The following is an 8,520-nucleotide window of genomic DNA, read 5'->3' on the forward strand; positions in this document are numbered from 1 at the left end:
TCCCAGTGGGATAAGATAAACACACAAAGATGAAGGGAAGATGAGAAAGACGATCTTTAAGGACTCTGCATGCTGTGCAATGCAGTTTCTTTACATCCCCTTCTAAAATAGCTAGTTTTTTGTTACACTTCTGCTCATTAGAATAAGTTAGGTTTTAAATCTGTTTTTATGAGATATTATAAATACTAAGTTTTACTGGCATTGCACTGTTTGATGGAGAACTGGGCAGTGTTAAATGTTTGGATTTGTGCCAGGTTATCCCTTTAACATTTTGGTGCCAGGAGAGTTTTACTTCAATTACCCCACAGAGGAGCTCTTAAAGCATGCCTCTGGCAAAAGTAGTAGTTTTCCATGTCCACTGGGAGATTTCCATGTGCTGTGTTAAGCATACATTTGTGCTTAGTGCTGACGGGGCTACTGCTGCTACTGCTCCTCCTGTTAAGGCACCCTCTCTGCCTGCTGACAGCCTATGCATAACTAAAGATAAAAAAGAAGGGTTTTCTTTATGGCTGCCATGAAGATTGAAGTCATGTTACTATATTACAAACATATTATAATTTTATTATATTTAACAAATTACTTTACAAAAGATCTAATATTACTTAAGATTAGTATCTAGGAATTTATTTTTTAATAAATAGAGTGAACCAAATTGAAAACTAGAGCTAAAATCTTTCATGACACTATTTCATTTGATTTCTTTTTTCTGTTTTTAAAATTGAAATTCACATATGGGATTTATGTCACACCAAGTTTTATTTACACATTATCAAAAATATTTGTGACCAGCTCATTGTGACACACTGCTGTTGGAGTAAAACCAGCCCTTTACTCCTGTAGATTTAGAGAGAATGTTACAGGGGTCTATTTTTTTTGGGAAAATGGTTCTGGGATTAGTCAGCAAGCCCACCATTTGAGCAGTCTGAAAAATATAATTCCTCTGCTTGCATAGACATCCGTTAAGGAGATCCTCCCCAATGTGGCTGCCTTGGAGTTTCCACAGGCAAAAAGAATATGTGTGGGGGTAAACACAGGCTTCATACTAAGCACAGCAGAGGGACATCATATGTACCTTTGATGTGTCTCTGGGGGAGTTCTACAAAGGGGATAGTGCAGACAAGAGGTCTCCATAGCTGAGCAGACATGGCAAAACAGTCCTGTCATGGTATAAAACCCAGTATTCACCCATGAAGAGCGAATCCAAACTGACAGGTATACATGGGACAGCATAGATAGGAACTAATAAGATGAATTAGGTGAACTGAATAACATGATTAGGCATGCAGGCATGAACAGGTGGAGTATGACGCTGTCCCAGTACTATACCCCTCTATGAAGTGTGTAAGTGCACATAAGGGCTTGAGTGTGCAGGTTACCAATGTGTACATATTGGAGAATCAGGACTGTATAATTTTGTCAGTTCTTGTGCACGTGCATAGAAACAGAAACATTAAAAATAAGGGAACCAATCACCCACTCTTAAAAATTATCTTAAAACTGCAAAAAGAAATTGGTTTTCCACATGTATGATTTAAATTTAATGTAATGTCTAGATGCGGCAGAGGCAGTGAAGAAGTGGGGGCAAATTTGTGCAACAATGGAAGGACATGAGGGTGAAAAAGAGCGGGCATCCAGGTGGAAAAAGGGTCCCAACGTTCTAAGCCTCGGTCTTTTGGCTGGTCCAACTTCACGAGTCGTTTTCCACAATAGAGTTCATACAAATAAAACAAAGCCGGTAAGGTACCAAACAGGAAATACGCATAGTGTAGAGCGGATGTAGATTTGACCAATCAGAGGCCTCATGTCTGTGGCACTGTCTGTGGAGGGGGCAGGGGCATATTTTTCGTTCACTGCGACACACACGCAGATCACCTTGTTTCTGAGTATAAACCAGCCTTAAGTCAGAGATCCCAGATTTGCTGAGCCAGTCCAACAGAGATTACAGGTCAGGCAAAGTTAGGAAAAGGGTTTCCAGCTAAACAATTTAGTTTTTTTTTTATGATTTCTGATAATTTCATGTGATCAGAAATTTACATTCATCAAAGAAAAAAAGTTTGTCTTTCACTGTGTTATTATGGGGTATGGTGTGCAGCATTTCAGAGAAAGAGAGTCAGCCAACAAGTGGAATAAGGCTGTAATATAACTAGATGTAAAAAATACCAAAAGCTGAGAATATTTTCCGGATGCTATGTATCTTATTATTCTCTATCCAAAAATAAAATTCTTTACTTGTTCACTATCCTCCCTACCAACAATAATGAGATAAAATGGGCAAAACATAGAGTAAGGCATCGAAAAGTGTTAGAATAGGATATCATCAACATACATTTTTAGAACGCAAAATTTTTTTTATCTATATTCTTTACATTTCATCCTACATTCAAAAACACTTCACTTATTGTTGTTGTAAAAAGAACAAACATTTTGTACAGTGATTCTTTATCTAAAATGGAAAGTAAAAATAATCAACTTCCTTAAATTTCATGATGGTAATTAAAAGATCACTGAAATAATTCAACATTTGTCATTTGCTCAAATCATATACTCATTGCCTTTCAGAATACACAATTTTAGGTTATTACTCAATACATAAACCCCTGCTTTGGATTTTAAGCAGGGTTCAAGAAACAACAGCAAATGAATACAGGATGGCTGCATTTTTTGATATGATTTTCTGATCTCTGCAGCAGAAGGTATTTTCACTCAAGCCCAGTTGGCCTGACTCGGGAATAACCCATCAACTAGGCCATCCGCTCCCTTGCTATTACTATGTTTGTGATTATGAGTCACACATTACACCATAAATGGCAAGAGGGTTCCTAATTCCTCACTTTAGGTCCTATATGCCATCCTGAAAGTTTTAGCCATATGTTTTACATTTTTTTACGGGGATCAACCAAGGATGAGTGACATAAAGATATAAATAAAACACCACTGAGGTGTTTTTCTTTATTTTATTGGAGATTCTGCTATTCATTTGAGTAGATCAATGAAATATTGCTGTAAAAATGAGAACAGCAGCATCCTGATATGCTGTTCAAACAAACACAAAGTTCCAATCCCAAGAAGAATTGACTTGGGAAGTTCCGTGACATCAATCAGTTCCTGTTCAGGGTTTTACTGATCTTCACTTGCAGCTATACTTATGGAGGCAGATTGCTTCCCTGAAGAGATGAGATAAGAGCCCACCTGAGGTGGTTGCGACCCATTTTAAAGCTGTACTTTTCATTACACTGATCATTTTGAAAGGATAAAGATGTAGGTCATGTTAAACTTGCACCTGTGTCGGATGGGATAACCAGCATGCTTGTATCTTATGTAGAACCAACAGCACTTGCCAGATTGCTGCTGGGCTGTTGCAGTTGAATGGTTGATGACAACAGATGCAAAAATGGAACATAGATTTTCTCTTTGGTTTTGTGTTCTACAAGACCGTGTCTTTTTTCTTTTTCTTTTCCAAATCTTCGATTTGCTGTTTGAAAAACTAATATACCAAATTACTCAACCAACTGGAGAATCTAACCTTTTAGATGAATTTACTTTGCAGCTTATGCTTGTTTTTAGGATTCACTGCTATTCTAGACTTTTTAAAGAGTTAAAGGTGTTTCAGTTGTAATTCTGTGTTAATTTAAAAAATGTTTCATCATTCTTTGTTCTGTCTCCCGATTATACACTTCCTATGCAGTTTCTGAGTGCTGGTTCCTCGTTTTTTTCTTTGCTCCTCTTGTGTGTTTTTCCCTCACATATCCTCTGTTTTGCTTTTATGTGTTTTGTTTTTGGATTTTTTACCTCTGTTGCCCTTTGGATCAACATTAAATCTGCAAGAAACCACTTCAGCTTCTGTCTCTGCATTTGGGTCCTCTAGAAACCTCCGCACAACCTGACACATAAACAAGTCTTTTATTTAGTTTGAAATCACACAATCTAGACATGCCTTGTACTGAATGTAAACAAGAATAAAAAGACAAACAAGATAAGCTAACTAAAAATATACTTTTTTTCTCATATAACTATTAATTTTTAAACAATAAACCATTGGTCAGATCTCTTTAGTAATCTTTCACTTTTGCTTCTCATAATAGTTTTTGGGATTTTCAACCATTACTTCTGATCTGAGTCGTGCTAGTAGACCTCTAGTCCGGCATCTTTTCTACAAATGCACGCTATTGGACTGAGCTTAGAGCTTTTTGATGCACGCTAAGTTTAAGATTTTTGTTTATTTGTAGCCTCCTGGCTTACTTTCCAGGCTGATGAGTTGGGATTTTGCATCAGTATTTCTACATAGTTTTCCTTCTCTCTGCCATCTACTTTATGTTTGCAGCAAAACACCCAGACCTCCCCTGTACTTCAAAGTGGTGGTGTTGTGGTATCGTCTGGACAGCAAGACCTCACCCCCTAACTAAAGCAATTTTTTATCCATACATTAGGATGAAAGTTGGAAAGTATTAGATTATTTATTGCATAGACCTAAGATCTTCAAAAATTAAGATCTCTGTGTGAGTGGATACAAAGGCCCCAATCTGGAAAGGAGATTAGGTGTAACAGCGAGGATATGTTTTTTTATGCAAGGTGTGCATCCAGATGGAGCCAGAGTCTTGTGAGAGCAGGAACAAAATATTTTTTTTAACCAGGCCCCAGACTAAAATAATAAAAAAAGAAATATTGGTTTAATGCTTCAGAGTGTACATGCAAGCCATGTATTTCTATTAATATTTATGTTGTAGCTCAACCTACCTCTATTATCCGCATGCACCACTTGACCTCCATGTTGCTGTGTACAGCAAAAGGACTAGGCATATCCCCACGAACACCAGACATCATTTAGGCGTGGAATATGTTTGGTCAGTCTGATTTTGTCCCACCTTACTCCAATAATAGAGGTGGGAAACTGAATTTTCGATCTGAAAATTGCACCCTTTAACCTTTCTTTAACCTTTCCCTTTTCAACCAAATATAGATGTTCTTTGGATGTAAATCATGTCATCTTTTTAACCAATTTTACTCGGTGGGATGTACTATAATGACTTCATTGGTGCTGTGTAGACTTGTGTGGGTGCAATTTTGTTCTTTATGAAATTGCGGGCAAGGCCTCAAAGTAATATTTATTTTGCTTCTGGGATAATACCTTTTTTTTTTTCTTATGGAATGGGCATTTACCATATATCAGCCCAAGACTTATTTTACTAATGATCTCTTTAAGCCCAGCACAGAAATAAACTGCTTTCCTAAGCAGTATAATGGTTGGATGTTTCCATGATGTTTTATTCTTATAAAAAAATCATCTGAAAAGATAAACATAAGACTTTCCCATATCAAGAAATTGCACCTAATGATGAACTGGTCGACAATTATTCTTGTGATGTCTTAAGGGATTTTCTTTCTTTTTTTTTTTTTTTTAGATTTTTGTCTTATGTCATACATGGAAGCAATGTATTCGAGGTGTTAGGACTAGGGCTGTGAGGGCTCTTTTTTTTAGTTAATATGCTATTTTAAATGTCCAGTTCATGATTTGTGGATCAGAACACTGATGTATTTGCAGCCTCAATGGAGAAGGCAAAGAAAAAGACCCTGATGTGTCATAATTCATAGCTCATCTCAACCAGCCAGACCTTTGTCAGCGCATCCTCTTAAACACTTTAGGTCCCTGTTACACAGAGAAGTCTTTATAGGGGTGAGCATCCTTTTAGTTCGGTCCCTGTTATCTTTTGTTTATTTTAGTTAGGGAGGGTTTCTGTTATTTTTCTAATTTGTCTTAAATATTTCAGATAGTTGCCTTTTGTTTTGATGGGAAGCTCACCCTGAAGTTGAACTAAAATCCTTTTACTTGATGTAACACAGTTTAAAATGCATCCAATGATCTGTCTAAACCAGGGGTGGGCAATTCCAGTTTCCAAGGGCCGGTATCCTGCAGCTTTAACATGCGTCTTTGGTCAAACACACCTGAATCAAATGGCTGAATTACCACCTCAGTATGTTGTCAGTTTCTTTAGTCCTCTTAATCATCTATTTACTTGGTTTGGGTGTTTTGGACCAAAGACAAATCTAAAAGTTGCAGGATAGTGGCCCCCAGGAGCTGGAATTGCCCAACCCTGGTCTAAACGGTACAAATTTGTGCTTGCTATCTGATGAGGATCAATCATCTTAATGCTGTTGTCCTGCTAATCCTAGAAAGGTCATAAAATTAACTTAAAAAAAAAATCTATTTTTTCACACAAAAAACAGCAGACTGTGTCAGTCTGTGGGTCAATGGGGTCACCGGCCAGGATGAAGTTTGGGAAAGCAGAGCAAATATACAGTGCATGTATATTGTTTTGGGGTTTATACTGGCGTTTTGGCCAGTGGGGAAGGGGTGTTTGATCTTTTTGTAATGCAGACTGGTTGAAAATATGTAAAACTTTTTAAAATAGCAAGGGTATCTACCTAGATGAAGCTACAGAACAACAAAGTATGTCATGATTAGGGCTGCTGTAAAAAAACAAATCCACTGAAAAACTTTAATGCAGATACGCACTGGAGCAACCAGCCTCAATAACAGAGATCCAATTGTGCGGAGAACAACTGTCTTTCAGAAAGAAAATACTGGTTTTTAATTACTTTTTATGACTAGTCCCTGAAGACGTTACTCCATTCAAGGGAAGAGCAGAAGGTCAGTAAAGTGAGAGGAACCATCATGTAAGGAATCTGTCTGAGTTATTTCTATTCAATCCACTTTATTTATATAGCACATTTAACAACAGAAAAAGTTTCCAATGTGCTGTACATAACGAATAATAAACAACAACACAACAATCCATAAACACAATACAACAATACATAAACTAAAAAGGACACAGAGGCCCACACAAACTACATGCTGTTAAAAGCCAAAGAGTGAAAGTGGGTCTTAAGACGAGACTTAAAACACTCCACTTTAGAGGCAGTCCATATAGGGAGGGGCAAAGTATTCCAAAGTCTGGGGCCAACTTCAGAAAAGGCTCTGTCCCCTCTGGTTTTAAGCCTCGTCTTAGGCACTATTAACTGAAGATGGCCCTCAGACCTCAGGGCACGTGCCAGAGAATAAATCCTGAGGAGGTCAGTAATGTATTGAGGAGCCATCCCATTCAGGGCTCTAAACACAAACAATGAAATCTTTAAATCAATTCTAAAATGAACAGGGAGCCAGTGCAAAGACACAAGAACTGGTGTAATGTGTTGATGTTTTCTGGTCCCTGTTAAAAGATGACCCGCAGCATTTTGAACCAACTGCAGATGGGAGAGAGCTTGGTGGCTAATGCCTGAATAAAGTGCATTGCAGTAGTCCAGACGGCTAGAAATAAAAGAGTGTAAAACCTGCTCAAAAAGGTTAAAAGATAAAAATGGTTTTACCTCAGATAAAAGACGGAGATGATAAAAACATGATTTTAAAACGCTATTTATTTGATTGTTCGGTTTAAAAAATCGCTGTCTATGGTGACACCAAGGCTGGTTACTTTGGAACGCACAAAATGCTTGAAAGGTCCCAAGTCAGAGATGGCACTTCCAAACACCATCACCTCTGTCTTGCTCTCATTAAGCTTCAGAAATTTTTTTTGACAGCCAAGCCTCGACATCACCCAGACAGTCAAGAAGGGGTGTCAGGGGCAGTGGCTGTTTTTAGCAATTGGCAAGTAAAGTTGACAGTCATCGGCATAGAAATGGTACACTATACCATGTATGATTAAAAATCTCTTTGAGAGGAAGGAGATGAAGTGCAAACAATAAAGGTCCCTATCCCTAACCACTTTGATCATTACCTCTGGCTATATGTGTAGGCGTATTGTCCTGTTGTTGTCATGATAAAATTAAAGGTCTGACCCCAAGATGCAGAAGACCAAACAGAGAGACCAGGGAAAAGTTTAAACAGGTTTATTTAGGAAAAATGTGATGAAACCAGTGCTGCTCGGAGTAGAAGGGAATGAGTCCAGTATTGCAAAGGGAACTGGAAGGTGAGGGGGAAGACACTGCGGTTAGTTCAGGCGCAATGGGAAAATTGAATCTTAGGTTTAGAATTGGAGGAAAAGGTTGCAGACTCACTTCTCCACGGAAAGGTGTCCTTTATGGAATCCAGACTGTGAGGATTGTACCAGAGATTGTCTTGTTTGGTGATGGGTGGACTGGGTTACTCAGACTGCGGTTGTTCCCGGGTGAATGGAGAAGCTGACTGCCACTCAGATTTCCTGCAGTACTTGAACGGGCTGTAGTGCTGAAGAACTCTTTGCTTGGTGTGAAGCTCAAACGACCTCTTGGGGAAAGTTGATCCAAACTTCCTGTTTGGAGTGAACGGAGAAGCTGACTGCCACTCTGATTTCCTGCGATACTTGAACTGGCTGCGGTGCTGATGAAACCTTTGCTTGGTGTTAAGCTCAAACGACCTCTTGGGGAAAGTGGGTCCAACTTCCTGTTTGGGACCCCAGCTCAGTTAGAAGCTCAGTACCTCTTAGGGAAGGTGGGTCCAAACTTCCTGTTTGGAACCCCAACTCAGTTAGAAGCTCAGTTGAACCT

Source organism: Cyprinodon variegatus, unplaced genomic scaffold (genome assembly GCF_000732505.1).
Source record: "Cyprinodon variegatus isolate N-32 unplaced genomic scaffold, C_variegatus-1.0 Scaffold235, whole genome shotgun sequence".
Taxonomy (NCBI): domain Eukaryota; kingdom Metazoa; phylum Chordata; class Actinopteri; order Cyprinodontiformes; family Cyprinodontidae; genus Cyprinodon; species Cyprinodon variegatus.